General features: G+C 34.4%; 2 protein-coding genes across 4 annotated transcripts in view; one reads left to right on the top strand and one right to left on the bottom strand.

Annotated features, from left to right (window-relative positions):
- LOC141460049 (uncharacterized) overlaps positions 1 to 275 on the bottom strand; it is a 68,185-nt gene extending 67,910 nt beyond the window's left edge. For all 3 annotated transcript variants that reach the window (XM_074139702.1, XM_074139909.1, XM_074139983.1), the window contains exon 1: positions 45 to 275. The gene's annotated coding sequence lies outside the window, so the exon portion shown is untranslated. The remainder of the gene's footprint in view (positions 1 to 44) is intronic.
- Positions 276 to 376: 101 nt separating this feature from the next.
- smash (smallish) overlaps positions 377 to 19,071 on the top strand; it is a 203,188-nt gene continuing 184,493 nt past the window's right edge. The window contains exon 1 of the mRNA XM_074130655.1: positions 377 to 517. The gene's annotated coding sequence lies outside the window, so the exon portion shown is untranslated. The remainder of the gene's footprint in view (positions 518 to 19,071) is intronic.

Here is a 19,071-nt window from a genome sequence, read left to right on the forward strand (position 1 = left end):
TAATGGCATATTTATAGTTTGATAAGTTCAAGCAAAAAACTCACCTCAAGAAATTCTGATCATTTCCTCATTGTTGAATTGAATTGCTTTCTTCAATAGCGTACCTACTAATTTTTTTATAATAATTAATTATTGAGTGCAGACAAAAACTGAGTAACTCTTGCAATTGTACAAAAATTCACTGAAACCACACAAAAGTAAAGCATTTCTCTTCCTTGGACACATAACCTATGAATTGAGTGATTTAGTTACACCACTAGGGAGCTCTGTCATGAATTGGTGGATAAGCCTAATTACTGTTTATTTCTAGGCATTAATCTAACAGCTGTATTGCAAAAGTGCTTGGCTCTTTCAGTACACTAAACATTTTTAATAAAAAATACACCTTTTGACAGCATGTTAGCCATATTAGTTAAATTTCGAACTTGATTTGTTACTGTTTGCTAAGATTATTTTTTAATGTATATAGACATAATATTGTCTTGGAGTTGTTGAGCTGATCATGGAACCCATATAGGTTAGTTTTTGACAAATTTTAAAAGTTTTCATTAATTTTTTAATTAAATTATCTTAATTAGGGCTTCTTACATCATATTCTTTCCCAAAAATATAAATATTTTCTCTAAGTATTCTTCCTCCTTTAATTCTTTACTGCTGTGTGCAGATTTTTCTGATGATTCCTAAAAAGTGGCGACGACTTGTATTCATTTTGTCAAATTGAGATTTTATATTGGGCTAAGAACTACTCACAGATATTCTCATTTTTTTTGAAACAATATTCAGGCTTGCCTTTTCTTGATTGTCTTTCAGTGGCAAAAACCGGGTTGCTGTTCCCATTGTTAGGTAGTCTGTCACCTTTATCCATTTGGACTTTTGGCTGGAGAGATATCTTGCTTATGGCCAGCATGCGATTGATAAGAACAATCAAAAACCATGTATGTACTTGTTTTTGCAATGTCAAGGCAGATGAGTGTCACACCTCTTTGAGTACACGCAAGTAAGCAAGCCTTGGGTCTCATCCATGACCTTGAGGGTATACCAGTTCACTTACTGGGTATAGTAAGTGTTAAAAAAATACTTCAAAGACTAAGGCTAAAGCTCTTGTGTAGTTTGTGAGAAGAGAAATAGAAACTTCCTCATACTCTCTTTGATTGCGCTGCAATCGTTAGTTTCACGTATGAAGTTTATGGCACTTGGAGACAAGAGAAGATGATAACCGCTAAATTGGCTGGAAGGGTACCACTGCTTCCTAAAGAAAAAAAAGGGAAATTCTCCTACTAGACCCTGAGGATGGGATAATAAGCCTCTTGTGACGGCAATACCTACTCTAAGGTGATCAACTCTATCAACTTATTCTACTGCAATCACCTTCCCGAAAAGAGTTGACTCATCGAGGGACGACCCTGGTTGAGAACCACTGCTTTAAAGGAATGTTGTTCCGGCTATAAAACCATCTCCATTTCTTGTGGATTTCATTACATTCAGTCTTATCATTTTTTTTTTTATCGAAGAACTTAGAAAACTTCATCAAAGTTTTTGGTCTTTTAATTAACTCTTCTGATAATTTACTTTTTATGAATATTCCAATGTTTTCAGTTACTTATTGAGATGGTTGTAATGTAGCTGTTTCCTGAGATTCTTTTACATATTTTCATTTTATTCATTATTTTATGAGTTATTATTTATTTGGCTAAAAGAGAGAATATATTGGTACTTCATTACTATTATATGATCTGTACATAATCAAATAAGGGAACACTTTAATAATAATGATTTATAAATATATAGTTACTTCTTTCCTTTTTTATTAATTTATTGAATAGACACTGTGATCCGTTATTCATTAACTATTCATAGAATATTCCCTGCTTACATTTTTATATTTTCGTCTAATTCTCATAGATCTATTAACGCACTATTGAATAATATATACAGTATCTAATTATACAAAAAGAAAAAAAAAAATTAATGATAAAGAAGTTTTATTATTATTATAACGGCGTCTATAACAATAACTTGAATACGTTAGTAATAATTTAATGTAACATATTTACTAGATGTAGTGAGAAACTACTTTTTATTGTTCATTACTGTTGGATAAGTTTATGTTAGTGTCAAAGCATAAATTACCTAACCATCTACAAGATTATTGGAATAAGTGAAAGATACAGTACGTTTTGTTTCCTACTCTCCTAGAGAAGTTATGCCGTACAAATAGAATAACGAATATAAATTTAGAGCAATTTTCATACAATTAAACTAAACATTACGTTCATCCTTCGTTTACGGTTATGTCCCCGGTATATTTTTTTTAATAACCCCCCACTTCCTTCGCCTGAATAGGTGAGAGATGATCATGAAATGTGAAAATGAAACTGGCGCTCAGGGAGGCGTCGGAATCATCCAAGATTTTTTTTCTCGTTTCTGTAGAATCCTCTTTCGTTTTTGAGATTGAATTCCGCTGGTTGATCAGACTGAAAGCAGAGCTATTGTTTTTTTTTTTTTTTTTTTAATTTTAGGCAACCAAAGGTTAAGGGGACAGAGAAGCTTGTTCGCTTTATAATCTCAGGGATAGGTACGACATTGTCCCTAGTACCTTGGGGTTCGTTCTTTAACAGAGTCCTCCCTAAGAGCTCTTCTAAACTTCTCAGACTGTAAACATTTTGGTAAACTTTACTCGGAATTTAATAACTATTGACAGTTCCGACTTTATAGTGTATCGGTAATTGCATTGTATGTGTGGTGCTTTATGTGAACACCTATGTTTCTCAATTTCATACTGTCTTTTTATAATTATTTTTTTGTTGTTACCGAACACTCATTTTATACTCACTGAAGTACTTACTTGCATTATATTTAATTATTGTATCTTGCTTATAAACGTTTAAGTTATGAAGGAAACAGTATTTTTGTTAGTTTCCATCAACCTCCGGCTAAACCATGCCATTTTCTATTTTCTTATTTACTTTTGTATATATATTTAATGTAAATTAAAGTATTTTATTATTTTCTTGGGCTGTACTGTAAAAAGTGTCTCAACTGAAGCCCTGTTAAGGAATAGAACTGTGGTGTTCTCCTAAGAGTTCAATATCCTGCTGATCCAAGACCTTGGGCAAAATAAAAACTCCATTTTATCCAGGAAATAATTTTTTCCAATTAAATATTAATTCCATTTAATCGATCAATTTATCGAGTTGAATCGAATCGATTAAAACACTTTTATATCATAGACTTATATTAGCTGGTAGCTTTTTATTTTTTCTTATCTCTAAAAGTGATTTAAAATATTCCCCTTCGGGCAACTTTGTTACAACATAAAACAATTGATATAACTGATCGAATCTAAGAAATCTATTGAACCACAACTTCTGTTCTAGTCGATTAGTTCATTGTCTATTCAGTTTGATTAAGTATAATAATCATTTTGATCTTTATCTCGGATTCCATCGCACAATAACTTCAGGAAACCGATCTAGTTAAGGAATCGGATTTACGAGGTGTGTTCAAAAAGTAACGGGAATTTTCGTTTTTTGAAAAAAATATTTATTTATTCATCTACATTAATATTGTCGCCTTCAAAGTAGTCCCCTTCGCATACAATACACTTGTGCCAGCGCTTTTTCCAATCCTCGAAACACTTCTGAAACTCGATCTTTGTGATAGCTTTCAGCTCTTTCAGCGATTCGCTTTTAATGTCATCTATGCTTGTAAAACGACGGCCTTTTAATGTTCTCTTTATGTTTGGAAATAGAAAAAAGTCACATGGAGCCATGTCTGGCGAATATGGAGGCTGGGGCATCGTTAAAGTTTTGTTTTTGGCCAAAAATTCACGAACAAGCAATGAAGTGTGAGCAGGTGCATTATCGTGGTGCAAAATCCATGAATTGTTTTGCCACAAATCCGGGCGTTTTTTTCGGATTGCTTCACGCAAACGGCGTTGAACTTGTAGGTAGTACTCCTTATTGATTGTTTGACCTTGTGGCAAGAATTCATGATGCACTATGCCATTAAAATCGAAGAACACAGTGAGCATAACCTTCACATTCGACCGCACTTGTCGAGCCTTTTTCGGTCTTGGCGATCCAGAATGCCTCCACTGGGACGATTGAGCCTTAGTTTCGACATCATATCCGTAAACCCATGTTTCGTCACCTGTTATAACACGTTTCAGTAGATCCGCATCGTTGTCGACTTCATTGAGTGACTCTTGAGCAACTTCCATTCTCCGCTGTTTTTGTTCGAAATTCAACAATTTTGGAACAAATTTTGCTGCCACACGTTTCATACCCAAAACATCCGAAAAAATTTCATGGCATGAGCCAATTGATATGGCAACATCATCAGCGACTTCTCTGATTGTGATTCGGCGATCGTTCATAACCATTTCTTTCATTTTTTTCACATTTTCATCGGTTGTTGATGTGCTTGGACGTCCAGGTCGTTCGTCATCTTCAACGTTTTCGCGGCCATCTTGGAAACGCTTATACCACTCGTAAATCCTTGTTTTACTCATAGCAGATTCACCATATGCCTTTATTAACATTTCACACACTTTATTTCATTTTTTTACGCAAAATTTAATACAAATTCTTTGATCCATTTTTTTTAACAAACAAAAATCGCCAAGCTCGAAAAACACGTCTAACCTTAACGGCTGCCACTTAAGAAGTAAACAATGAATATTACTGAAAATTTTATCGTACTTCAGGGGCATGTGTACCAACATAATAAAAAAAAAAATTTTACAATCAGACTCTCCTAACCCGCGAAATTTAAAAATTCCCGTTACTTTTTGAACACACCTCGTATACTTTTGAGATAATTATCTCTATGTAAAAGAATTCTATTGTAATAAATTTATACATATTCGTTGGTTGACAGGGAATGGAGCTTGAAGTTGATATAGTAATAAGAAGCTGGAACACAAGAAATTTAAATTTTATAATTTCCAGCGGCAATTAATCTTTAATTTTGTCCATTCACTCGTGGTTTTGATTAATTCGTTTTAGCTCTATTTTGATTGTTTGATATTTTTTTAAAAATGGGAAAAACATTAGCTCTGATTTGGTACATTGGCTTCTTACGCGAAGATCCTGGGTTTTAGCTCTTTTAAAACTCTTTCAGCAACAAAGAGGGTCTCGAAACTGGATATCTTCCCCCTTACAAGCTCACTCACATAATTACTCTATCAAACCCTCTCTTTCATGTTTATAAATTCTAAAAAAAAAAAAAGTCCAGCAAGTATAAATTAAAATAAAGACATCCAAGAAATATAATCATATTTGTGAAAGTAGCTAATAAGTCATTACACCAAAAAGGAGCATGTATAATTTATGTTCGAAGTGTGTACACATGTCACGAAGTTCGGCGATAAAACCCCCCCCATCATTACAATCAGTTTTTTGACAAAATAAAAATACTTAGATCTATCAGTATGCACCATGCAGTCTGAAGACGAACGAACCACCGTCGACACTAGAACGTGTGTTTACGAAACTTAAATATTAAATGTAGTTACGTGAGGTATTTTCATTTTTTCTTCATTAAAAGTGAAATTTTTTTTACTTTCTTATTTAAATTTATAGTTAGTAGAAGTGTTAGAAATGATTTCAATTACCATTAGTTATTACTACATGTCTGACAATAAGAACAGGTGAGAGACAGGTTAAGAGAAATTGTTTATAAATGATAAGGAAGTTATCGTAAAATTGTTTTTTTTATTATTATAGAAACAAACGGAAGGTGTTATATGTAACAACAGTAACAATAAAAACTAATACTGTAATATAACAACTATTAATTAACTCGTGATATAATTATGTGTTTATTTATACAATTTTTTTTTTCTACATAATATAACGAGGAGGTTACATACTGTTATGTAAATCAAACAGCTTTTTTCTTTCTTATGATTATAGTATCGATTATTTTACGGCAAAAACATTTACACTTTCTTTCTATTTAACTTCTCTTACTACGGTGTTATTGCAGTCGTGTAATATCAACTTTTTGAAATTGACATTTTACAGGAATCGATTTTTTTTTTTTTGGGGGGGGGCTGTTTCTTACCGCAATTTACTTATCATTTACTTAAAAACATGACTTAATTTTAATAGTGGCAGAAAACGGACAAAATTTAAACTTAAGGTTAGGTTATCCTGTAGGGGGTCAGCCATTTAGACCCTTAGTTCACCATTTAGAGCACTTCCCTGACAGTACGGTCTGTTTGATTAGGTTTATGAGTCTAGGGTGGGGCTCCTGAGTCTAATACATGGACTTTTCTTCTCCCAATAGCCCGCTTCTCATAACAGAAGTAGCGAAATTTTGTTAGTTTCATTCCTGGCACGGCTTGATTTTCAGGCTTCATGCTGTTGTAGCGTGTGTTTCCTCAGTCTGCAGTGATCTATCGCGCAGCCTTTTTCTACCATGCTTGCTTTATACCATTCGAGAAAATCTCTCTATAAGAGAAAAAAAAATATATTCTGTAAGTTGATACTTAATCGTTTAATTGGACGCCAAGGTAGCCGAGCGGTTAGAGGCGAGACCTGCGAAGTTATTATGTATTGTGGTACTGGGTTCGATTCCCGGTCTTAGGCCTTGGATTTCATTTAATGGTTAATAAAAGAAATTTACAGTAAAGTATGTTTGCTAGTCGCCTCCACCTGCGATACCTAATTCGTAGTTGGACGTTAAGCCCCGCCTGAAAAAATAGGCGATTACTTTACTTACTTACTTACTTACTTAATGGTTTAATTGATAATTGAGCTTCTCCAATCCGATCCTCAGCACCTAAACTCCTGCGTTTTTTTCTCCTATTTCGAGGAATTTCTTCCAGGACCCGCTCCTAGGCTCTTTCCCCTATTTTACCTACTACATCTCGGTAATCCCAGCTTTTCGTCTGAAACGTTCATTTGTTATCTTTCTTGTGTGGGTTTATCCTCAGGAACTAAAGAAGGAAAAGTCGCGGAAATTTCATATTTGATAGATAATCGGAAGTGTTCCTAAATAATTTTTTTTTTTTTTTAAATGATTTAAGGCGCGTCAACATCTTAGGTTATTGGCGCCCGGAGCTTTTTTCAGTGCACTGCCGGCCTCCGGACAGACTGTCCATTCTCCGGACAGTGAGCTGTAAGAAGCTCCTAGGAAGAGAAAATCTAAGGGTCAGCAGCTGGATTCCAAAGCGGGACCTCCGCGTGGGAGTCCAGTAAGCCAACCGCATAGCTAATCCCTTCCTTGTTCCTAAATAATATTATTAAAAATACATAGTTTTAAAGAATGGTGTATAGTACTAGATAGAATTAGATACTACAGAACATGTTTCCGCATTAAATCGGAACAGTTCAGTACCAGTCATGTTTAGAGGTAGAACAGGCAGTTTTGAACCAACTTATCTATCCCATTGCCAGCCAAGAAGGGAATCCTGTTTATTAATATAAAAAATAAAAATAAAATTACTCCCCTCGACATTAGGGAAGATAATATTAAATTATATAATGGTAGTAGATGAGCGCCAAAAATCATAGACTTAGCCTTCCAATGCTGTTAACCTTGGGCAGGATTTTTGAACACATATTATCATCCTTACTAAAAACATTTTTTTTGGCCCTGAACTTGACATTTTCTCAACGTTGTCTTTAAATTTAAACTTCAGCCTCTTTTTCTTCTCTTTGAAGCAGGTGTTACATACTGACTGGCGGCCATTACATTACTTCTTACTACCTGTATAACTGTAATAAATAAAATCTGGTGTGTAACTCACAAGACCTCTTTTACTGCCATTTATCAAGGTTCTTACTTTTAGTTTATTTTTTTCGAACTCTTGAATTTTAAAACCTATTTCATTCTTTCCACCTCAGAATTCGAGAAAATTGGGTTTTTCCTACATCAAATAGAAGTAATAGATTTACGTGAGTGAGCTACCAACTAAGATAAACATTTTTCAATTTATTTATTTTTTAATTTTCATCATATAAACTTAGTGGTCAAAGTAAACCAAAAGATCATAATTTACAAAAAAAAATCTTAACAAAGTTAAAAATTCATTTAAAGTTGTATTTCCGGTTTTGAATTTTCTATAAGCTTATTCGCAACATATTGATCCATTAGTTTTTAAAATTCAATTCAAAAAACCGGAAGTGGAAGTTTCTGAAAAAATATTTGAAACGAACGTTTTCAACGAAAAAAATGTTTACAATGATGAGTACAGTGTTATAGTCATTTTCAGGAAATCTCTTACTGGAAAATCTATTTTATAAGTGGTTCTTCATCAATCGCTGAGAGATAGCCCTTCCTTCAAGGTCTCTTTATCTCCTTAACTTCTGCCCTTTTTCTTCTGCTTGAAAGACCCCTTTTCAGGGCTTTCTTAGTAAGTAAAGTAATTGCCTATTTTTTTCAAGCGGCCTTTACGCCCAACTACCAAATTAGGTGTTGCGGACGGAGGCGACTAGCAAACATACTTTACTGTAAATTTCTTTTCTTAACCTTTAAATAAAATCCATGGCCTAAGACCGGGAATCAAACCCAGTACCACAATGCATATTAGCTTTGCAGGTCTCGCCTCTTAACCGCTCGGCAACCGTGGCGCCTGGCCATCTTATTATCTTAGGCCTCCTATTAGATCTCTTTCCTCTATTTTCCCAGTCACATTATCCCCCATCTTCTATCTTTGTCGCGTTTAGTTTTTTTTTCCCATTTCAAGCCTTCAAAGACTTCCTACCCAGAAATCCTTCTCTGTTACCTTTCGTTTACTTACACCCTATACTCTCAATGACGGAGAAATAACTTTTTTACTTTTTCTAACTTCTGAGAAAGTGTTGGAATCGTGCAGAATTTTTACTGAAAATATTTCCTGTTGAGTTTCCTGAGTAGGGAAAAGTGGTTTTCACTAGATGACGTGAGTGTGTAATAGAGAGATGCAGCCACTGAACCTCAAAAACAAAAAATCGCAGAGAGTTTAAGTTCTATAGATTACCAGAAGTACCAATATACTTTATTTTTTGAACTTTTTTCGAGTTAATGAACTACGTATTTAAGTTTCCGGTCAGGATTTGTCTCTCCCGTTTCTTCTTCCCTACTGAGAGGTCCTGGGATCTTTACAGGCCCTTTATTTGGCGAAAGAACTCTAGCAAGAAGCTCTAGCACATATTCCATCTTCAATGAAAAGCAGTACCCAGGTCTATTAAAACCCATCTACTTCTTCGGTAGCTATCAAGTCTTGCAAGTATAACTGTTAGTTACTCGTAGTTCCTTCTTGTTGTTGTAGTTTTAACTCCTGGGCATCATTGTTCGTATATCTCCATTTAGTTTACAAAGTAAATAGACCAAACACTAAAATAATAAATAATTGTATGTTATTACCAGCTGTGGACATTTTAACCTATTGCCTTTATGTAATAAACTTTATAATTTCTCATTTATATAATCATGCTTGAAGTTAGCGTAGTACAGCTGTTCAGCAGTAGAAAGTACAGTATTTCTATTTAACCATATTTAGATAGAAAAATAATTATTACATTACATTCTGTAACTGGTAATTACAAAATTAACTAGAGCTTTTACTTTTTACAACTTATATGATAAATAATTTTTTGTTACTACGTCCATGTCTAGCAGTACGTAACAGATTACTTTATATCAATTAACCTAATATATTATTACGACTTTTTTTTAAAGAACAAAATAACTGTTTATTTAACAGTAAACTTGTTATTGCTTATGAGTTCGTAAATTACAGAGAATGTAACTTTTTTTTATTTGTGTAAATGAGTGTATTATAGTCAGGAGAACTGAAAACTGAGAGTTTCAGATACTGCAAATTTGATATTCTTTGAAGTTATCATCAATAAGGGGCCCATTAATAAAATTTAACCATAATTGAATTTTTAGGCGCCACGATAGTAGAGCGGTTGGAGGCTAGACCCGCCAAGCTAAGATGTATTGTGGTACTAGGTTATATTCCTCGGTCTATACCTTTAATGGTTAATAAGAGAAATTTGCAGTAAAGTATGTTTGCTAGTCGCCACGATAGCCGTGAGGTAAGAGGCTAGACCCGCAAAGCTAATATGTATTGCGGTACTAGGCTATATTCCCACTCTATACCTTTAATGGTTAATATGAGAAATTTATAGTAAAGTATGTTTGCTAGTCGCCACAGTAGCCGAACGGTTAGAGGCTAGACCCGCAAAGCTAAGATGTATTGCGGTACTAGGCTATATTCCCCAGTCTATACCTTTAATGGTTAATATGAGAAATTTGCAGTAAAGTATGTTTGCTAGTCGCCACGATAGCCGTGAGGTTAGAGGCTAGACCCGCAAAGCTAAGATGTATTGCGGTACTAGGATATATTCCCCGGTCTATACCTTTAATGGTGAATAAGAGAAATTTATAGTAAAGTATGTTTGCTAGTCGCCACAGTAGCCGAACGGTTAGAGGCTAGACCCGCAAAGCTAAGATGTATTGCGGTACTAGGCTATATTCCCAGTCTATACCTTTAATGGTTAATATGAGAAATTTATAGTAAAGTATGTTTGTAAGGCGCCACGGTAGCCGAGCGGTTAGAGGCTAGACCCGCAAAGCTAATATGTATTGCGGTACTAGGCTATATTCCCACTCTATACCTTTAATGGTTAATATGAGAAATTTGCAGTAAAGTATGTTTGCTAGTCGCCACGATAGCCGTGAGGTTAGAGGCTAGACCCGCAAAGCTAAGATGTATTGCGGTACTAGGCTATATTCCCCAGTCTATACCTTTAATGGTTAATATGAGAAATTTATAGTAAAGTATATTTGCTAGTCGCCACAGTAGCCGAACGGTTAGAGGCTAGACCCGCACAGCTAAGATGTATTGTGGTACTAGGCTATATTCCCCAGTCTATACCTTTAATGGTTAATATGAGAAATTTACAGTAAAGTATGTATGCTAGTCGCCTCCGTCCAAAACACCTAAAATGGTAGTTGGAAGTAAAGCCCGCCTGAAAAAAATAGGCAATTACTACTACATAATTGCATTTTTAATTTTTTGTTATTTGCTTTGTAACTGCCCTTTGCATAACTAGGTCCGTAACATTATTTTATTCGTTGGGATACGGGTTGAATATTATTCCTAGCAGACAAAGAGGCTTATTGTACCAGCCCTTTGAAGAACTAGAGAGTAAAGTCACTTCCTTTTCTCACGAGTTCCAGGGTTTGTCTCACTACTCTGCCATTGTATCTTGAACTCGCCACTGATCTGACGTTTGCTCCATATTCTGATACAGTGTACTCAGGAGTTCCTTAAAACAGATTCAAAACTCAAAGTCGAACGTCTGCAAAGTCGCAGATTCAATTACTGAAAAAAACTGCAGACCCTCCAAGTGACCCAGCTAGACTTAAAACCAGATTAGTTTTGGCATCTAGATTTGATACATTTTTTTTTTCTTGTTATTGTTCTGCTAACATAGAAATCTATTTAAAATAGATAATAGAAAACAGTATGATTCCCAAATAGGGCAGCACCCCGGAACTTGGCTTCTTTTTGAATAACCGAGCCAAAATTGCGTAATATTATAAAAACTATCTTCCCTGTTATACTGTCGCAAGGGCTTATATCCAAGTAGTATAAAAAAAGGCATCACGAACTTGTATCATAGACTGAAATAATATTACCAACAATTATTGTTATGTAAATTAGAAGTGGCAGTCGGTAAAGTATTCTTCGTTTTTCTAATTAGTCGAAAACAGCCTCCGCATTAATTGCGCAAAACTCGAAACATAATTGACCTTGAAGCTTAAATTGTTAGACAAAACATAAAACATTTAAGCTAACATAAAACCCAGATACGTTATCAGGTTTTATGGTGAGCTTTCAATAAAATTAATTAATCATTTAACCTTTTGATTTACTTTTTTTCTGTTGCAACCATTTAAAACTTGCAAAATAAAACTAAGAAAAATTGAAAAAATCTAGTTTTTACACACGCGCGACTCCCATTTAATGTTCTAACTTAGCTATTTCCTTCAAAGTCTAAATATTTGAAATTTTTTTACTTGTTACTTACTACAGTTCGTTATTCTCAACTGAAAATTATACTCTGGATCGGAAATGATATATTAGACTTTAGAAAGAAGCGTCTCTCATCCATCCCTTGCAACTACCACAAAACTAATTTCCGTTAAAAAAATAAAAAGTGCTACTTCTGATGGAGATTCTCTTAATAGCCGGAAATACGTTTCAAATTCAAAATGGTTAACCAGTTATAAATCTCTTCCGGTTAAAAAAGCGTCAGTCGTGTTTACAACATGATAGTACCAAAATGAAATACCAATTATGAATTTTCGCTAAGTTTTTCATTTTTGGGTTATTCTGTTTATAAAAAAAAAAACACTAGAAAACTATTAGTTCAAAAAAAGAAAAAAAGGGAATTTGAAAAATTTATCGCTGGTGAAAATTCAATTTCGCAACAAGAGGAAGTAGTGCAGTGACGTGAACAATTACGTGAAATACGTCATTAAAAAAAGTTATAATATTAATGCACTTTTTGCAATTAGCCAATTTATAAAAACAAGTACCTAGTTTCTTGTGAAATTAGTACCATTGTACTGTACTTATGAGTATTTTACAGTTATGCAATTTTATAAAACAAATATTGCAAAAAACATTATACTCATATATATCTAGAGTTTTTTGCTTGTTAACATACCTACTAAAATTGCTAAAGAATTTCAAGGTCAAGATTTAGCGACCAAACGATAATTAAAATAAATATTGCGCTAATCAATTAACTAAGATAAATAACAAATTACATTTTGAGTAAGAATGATTGCAACTGATTTCAGATATACCTGTATATATTCTTTTAATTTTTTTGCCACCTTTCGACCTTGGGATTATGTCATCTTCAAAGCTTATGCTGCTACCAAATATAGTATTTTTGTTTTTACATTGTTACATCTAAAGTTGATGCGTGGGTGGAGTAAAATTTTTTTAAGTAGGAGTCCAAAGAATGTAGAATTTTTGTTAATCTGAGAAGGAGGTCAATAGACAAAGCTGTCAGGACAGGGGACACACGCTAATCTTTAGTGTTAACAATGTAAAAAATATTATAATTGTTAATAAATAATAAGCCTTGAAGGTGGCCTAGACACTAGATCGAAAGCTTGGCAAAAAATACAAAAAATAAAAATACTGACTGAAATTGGCAGTAATCTTTCTTCCTTCAGGAATAATGAATCAGTCAGTCACCAATAAACTGTGAGCAATACTCTGCATTATCGTTTAAGTTTGCCAATATAACTAAAGTGTACGCGAACTTACTCTTAGGGCAACAATAACAGTACATACTGACAATGCCAGGACTTGTAGTCTATTTCTGGATAAGTTGATTTTTGGTGAATATCGAGGTGCGGTCATCAATAAAAACAACTTTTTTGCTTTATACCAACGTTTCGGTAATGTTTACTACCTTCTTCAGGGTCTGTACAAAAGGAATATTACACTAATATAGATACAGATTGAAAAAATAAATAAAAATGATTTCTAAAACATAAAATTAAATAGATAGATAAATATAATAAATATAATTTGGAATGACTTACATTATAAAAAAGTTTGTGAAGTTTAATGTAGAGCTACGAGTATATCATCATAACTGTTAAGGATTCACGGAAAAGCGGGTTTACGAGTATATAGAGGTAAGGGAGGGGTGAAAACAATAGGGCTGGAAAAACCTAAGGTATGTGGTGAGTAATTTGGTAAGTTACTGTTTGAAGAATGTTATTGTAAAAATTTGAAAGATTGTTCGTGTCTGTCCTAAAGTTGATAGATTTTTGTTGTCTTTTAATGTGTATCATTTCTAATATGTTCCGTTTGTTTCTGTTGGTGTTAGTCGCAAGTATGGAAGTGTTGTCAAAGTCAAATTCGTGTTGTAAGTCTAAGTGGTGTTTAGTGAGAGCAGATAAGGTATCATTAGGTTTTTTAGTTTTGCAGTCGTGTTGGTATAGTCTCTTGTTTAGATATTGTGATGTTTGTCCAACGAATGTGGCATCACAATTTTTCTGGATAAGCTCAATGAATGGCGCTACACTATCACTTGGTTTCCGTAAAACCTTAAGACGGGTACCTATCATTTTCATGCCCTTCATTGCTTCCTGTGGCTGTGATATCACGAAGAGCTAGTTGTCAGTGTCTAGCGTTGTGTTTCCAGTCTACCTTGTGCCTTTTTTGAGTAGAGCTCGAAAGGTACATATGCTCTGAAAACATCTCCACAGTTTGGTGTACGCTATAATATTGGTAACAAATACGTGCTTTGAACTTTTTAAAGAAAATATATGAGTTAGAATGTTGAGTAATTTGTAGTAAGACAAATGTTTATTAGTTTTTTGTTTTTCAACTTTAATAAAACTGAATCAGCTGTTTTATATATAGTTTGTATTTTGTCTACGGATTTAAGTCCATTACTAAACCTAGATTTATAAATAAAGGCAACACTGAGATATGAGTCATTCGCTAGAGAATAAAAATATAAATCCATCTGATTGCCAACTTATCATTGCTACATACCGGACAATAAATTGGCAAGGAACAAGTGCAATCATGCGCATTTGGTCCTGAAGTTAGGGTGGGAGGGTTGTCGCTGAAACATGACTATTTTGGCCCTGGACAGGGAAATTTTTTTTTGTATTATTGGAAACCATGCCATTCCATGGTTACTGGTTACTAACACAATCGTAGCATTAAATTGGAAATATTCTGTCCTGGAGACTTGTTTTTTTCTTGAGAATGCTGCGAGGTATTTCGTTATTTCATTGGTAGAAATTTTTAGAAAATCCGGTTTGAAAACACGGCCAATGTCGTTTCATTACGTTACATTTTTAAGCTGACACTGTTTTTTAAACTGGATATTTTACTTAACACATTAAGTATACTTATCTAGGAAGTTTTCTTTGGGCTGGACATAAATTTGCAAGATTTCCTTTATTGAAAGTCTCTTAGAATTAATTTTCATAGAAGAACGAAAGTAAAACAAGTTATTACATGAGTATTTAAGGTGCTACGGTAGCCGAACGGTTAGAGGCGAGACCCGCAAAGCTAAGATGTATTGCAGTACTAGGCTATATTCCCCGGTCTATACCTTTAATGGTTAATAAGAGAAATTTGCAGTAAAGTATGTTTGCTAGTCGCCACGGTAGCCGAGCGGTTAGAGGCTAGACCCGCAAAGCTAAGATGTATTGCAGTACTAGGCTATATTCCCCGGTCTATACCTTTAATGGTTAATGAGAGAAATTTGCAGTAAAGTATGTTTGCTAGTCGCCACGGTAGCCGAGCGGTTAGAGGCTAGACCCGCAAAGCTAAGATGTATTGCAGTACTAGGCTATATTCCCCGGTCTATGCCTTTAATGGTTAATAAGAGAAATTTGCAGTAAAGTATGTTTGCTAGTCGCCACGATAGCCGAGCAGTTAGAGGCTAGACCCGCAAAGCTAAGATGTATTGCGGTACTAGGCTATATTCCCCGATGTATACCTTTAATGGTTAATATTAGAAATTTTGCAGTAAAGTATGCTAGTCGCCTCCGTCCACGACACCTAATTAGGTAGTTGGACGTAAAGCCCGCCTGAAAAAATAGGAAATTACTTTACTTTACATGAGTATTCAGCGGTTCCATTCAGTAACTTGGATAAGAAATCACTATCAATTTAGATTCGCTACTTACAAATTGACTATTCTTGTTTAAATTTACTGAATAACATTGATAAATTTTATCCATTGACATATATTCTTTAAATTTCATTAAAATTCTACTAGAGTGCGCATTACAAAGAGAGAGAGAGAAAAAAAAAAAAAGTGAAAAAGAAATCAGTAGAGTGTGGTTATATTTTGGTTTTTATAAACATCCGTTATTTATCACGTACTGAATAAAAAATATATGTATATTATACGGCCAGTTCATTCCCTGCCCTCTACATTATATATACATATATATATTGGTTTAGGGATAGACGCAAAGAAAAAAAAATTTGAATGAAAGAATGTGGAATTTTTAGAGGGCGGTCAAATCCCTGAAGACACTTAGCCAATTTACCGCTAGTTTAATAGCTGGTAATCTTATTGCACAAATATTTTGCAAATCATTATTATAAACCAGTCCTTTTTTTCATGTAGGATGACACGCTTTTATTAAATAATATATTAGCAAATTATATGATAACTAGAATTAGTGTGATTAAAGAAAAAAATTAAAATTTCAAAAGCATTTTTAGTGTGCTTATCGAATAAAACTATCTCTAAATATTTCAATTTTTTTAAAAAATTCTTTTTTCCTATGTGTCGTACGCCTGTATGATGGGTAACCAATATTTCTTTTAAAGGGCGTCTGTATCCGCTTAGTCAGGTTACTTCGAAGGGACTTCAAAGCTCTCCGAAGCAGAACAACCGCTCTGAGTCCCCGTGTTTTGTGAGGCTCCAGACTTTTTTGTAGATTGTATAAAAAAGGGCGGTTCCACCAAAAAAGGGGAAGGAACGCAGTCAATCCAAAATGCCCATTGTTCCTCGCCCACCTCTCATCACATAAGAGATACAGGGGTTTAAAAACAAATCCGGCTAAAGGTTGCCAGATGCCAATACAGTAAACTAATAAAGTAGTAACAGGACACTAGGGAGCATGGCGACTCAATCGCCACAGTGTGCACTGAATAAACCTTAGAAAGTTCGTTAAGATTACCAGATGCCACAATCTCCGGTAGGGGAACATTTAACCTCCCGAAGACGAGAAATCTAGTTTTAGAATAAACGGGACACACCTCTACAAAGTGCCGCACCGTCTCATCGGATTCACCACAGCCGGTGGCGCCAATTGGCTACTGGGTAAGGCCGCCTTTGAAAAGATGGTACGCTAAATTCGCATGTCCACTCAACACCTGAACCAACTGGCGGATCCGGAACCTGCTTAAAACAACTATAGCCGTTTTTGACATGCCAAGAATTTCTTTAGCCTGACGGCAGTCAGCTCGGCAGGCTCTAGACTTACTGTTGAAATGATTGGATTCTGTAGATAATGGAAGCTCTAAAGTTTCATTCAGTATGCCTGAATAGATTTGAGTATCATTGTGTAGATTAGTTGTTGGTTATTTAGTGAAAGTTCCCGATCGTTTGTCGAGAAGTTTGAATCATCCTGTTTAGTTCTTTCCGTTTGAGGTTGGGTGTTGACCATGAAGACTCTTTGGTACTGAACACCAATCTGTTGTGAGAACAACAGTGTGGTTTAGGTGAACGGGCAGGAACAATAGTTCGCCTTAGGGAGAATGTTATCTAACTGCATCTATTTCCATTTATAGTATTAACTTGACACAAACAGAAAAAATCATTAGATTCTGCGTACTCAATAAAGAAAAATTAAGTTTGCAGCCAGTAAAGTTGTGCTCCATTACCAATTAGGTAATTTTGGTCGGTAAAATTCCGTCAGATTTCTTAAGACTGTGAAGTTTTGTCATTTTCTCGGCCTATAAGTGTTCACAAACAAATGCATTTTCTAAGTAACACTTTTTCAATACTTCCGGTAAAAAGTTAAATTACGAAAATTCTACTCAAATTGTTTCTCTTAACAATAGTTAGAGAGAAAGTAAAGAATTTTGTGGGCCCCCATAAGACGGAGGATGTAGATCATAAAATAATGGGGAGAGTGCATTACCCGGATCAAGATACCAGCTGTGTGCTTCATAAAACCCACTTTCAACAGGACAGTTTATTGTTTCCTCTTCTTCTAGACGACGATCTGTAATTTTATATTCTCCTAGAAGTTGGTAATGTATTTTGAAAATGTCCTAGTCAAATTGATAACGTCACACAGATAATCGATAAAAAAAAGAAAACTTTACGTATTGATAAAATTACATTTTATATCGATTGTACAATGTAATAACATTTGATCTGTTGTACTGCTGCTAGTGATGAAGGTAGAAGAGAGGGTAACCTTAGTAATATAACCTTTCTTGTGAAATTGGTACTGTTATAAAAACTTCTATTTATTATTGTCATGAACTTGGATTTTATGTTTATAAAATAAAAGTTCTTTTACTTGCCTTATGATCATCATCTCTAAGATAGGTTTGCAGTTTCTTTTTGTCTAACTTGTGAATGCAATCTGAGGTTATCTACATATTTCTTAGTGATAAAAAATCCTGGAAAATTTACAATCTGATGGTTTTGTTTTAATTAAATGATGTCGGGAAAACAAAATTTACTAGTTGAGGTGTCACAGAATTAGGGAAAAACTAGGAAAATGTGGCTGTGATGTTTAAAGGAGTTAAGCCAGGTAGGCTCAGAACTTTAGTTTACTTTTTTAAACTTTTTAGTTTACTTCAGTTAGTTTACTCCATTTAGTTATTGCAATTTACACTCGTTCCTAAGTTAGTTAGTGTTAATTTTCGCCATTAAACTCTTAGCAATATTATTTATTATCTATTTAGCCTTCCTAATCAAATCCCAATATTCCACTCGTGTCTATAAATTAATAGCTACTTGAATCTCCTTTTTGTGGCTGTAATTGTCATCATTAACCTGAAAAATGAAGAAAAAGAAAAATAGTTCCTTTTCAGATTGATTGAATTAATCAACTTATTCGTTTTTCTGTTGTCTATTAAAACCAGTTAAGCGTGTTTGACGTGTACGACGTCAAACCAAATCTCTATTACGATGCAAGATACTCGTGAAAATATAAAATAGCCATTATCTATAAAAACTCGAAATTTTAATAAAATATAATAAGAATATTATTTGGTGGGATGTTTCCCTTATCTTACCAATAGAACTGCCAAGTATTTTATACGGAGGAGGTGGTGGGAGCCAGCCAAATGATAAGTGGTTGGTACATGTTTGGTCTCCGCATTAGAGATTGGCGAATTACGCACACAAATAGAAGCTCTCAGCCCTTGTGCAATGCCGTTTTTACCTTTTAGATAGAGGTTCAAACCTCAGTACGAGCATGATTTCATTTTGGCACAGAATTCAAAGCCCTTTTCTATTCCTTGTAAAAGCTTTTGCGTCCCTAGTTAACTAGAGCAATGCATAGGTGAAGAAGTGGTGCAAGATTTTGAATGAG

Source organism: Rhodnius prolixus, unplaced genomic scaffold (genome assembly GCF_049639745.1).
Source record: "Rhodnius prolixus isolate KJV_2025 unplaced genomic scaffold, Rpr scaffold_1, whole genome shotgun sequence".
Taxonomy (NCBI): Eukaryota; Metazoa; Arthropoda; class Insecta; order Hemiptera; family Reduviidae; genus Rhodnius; species Rhodnius prolixus.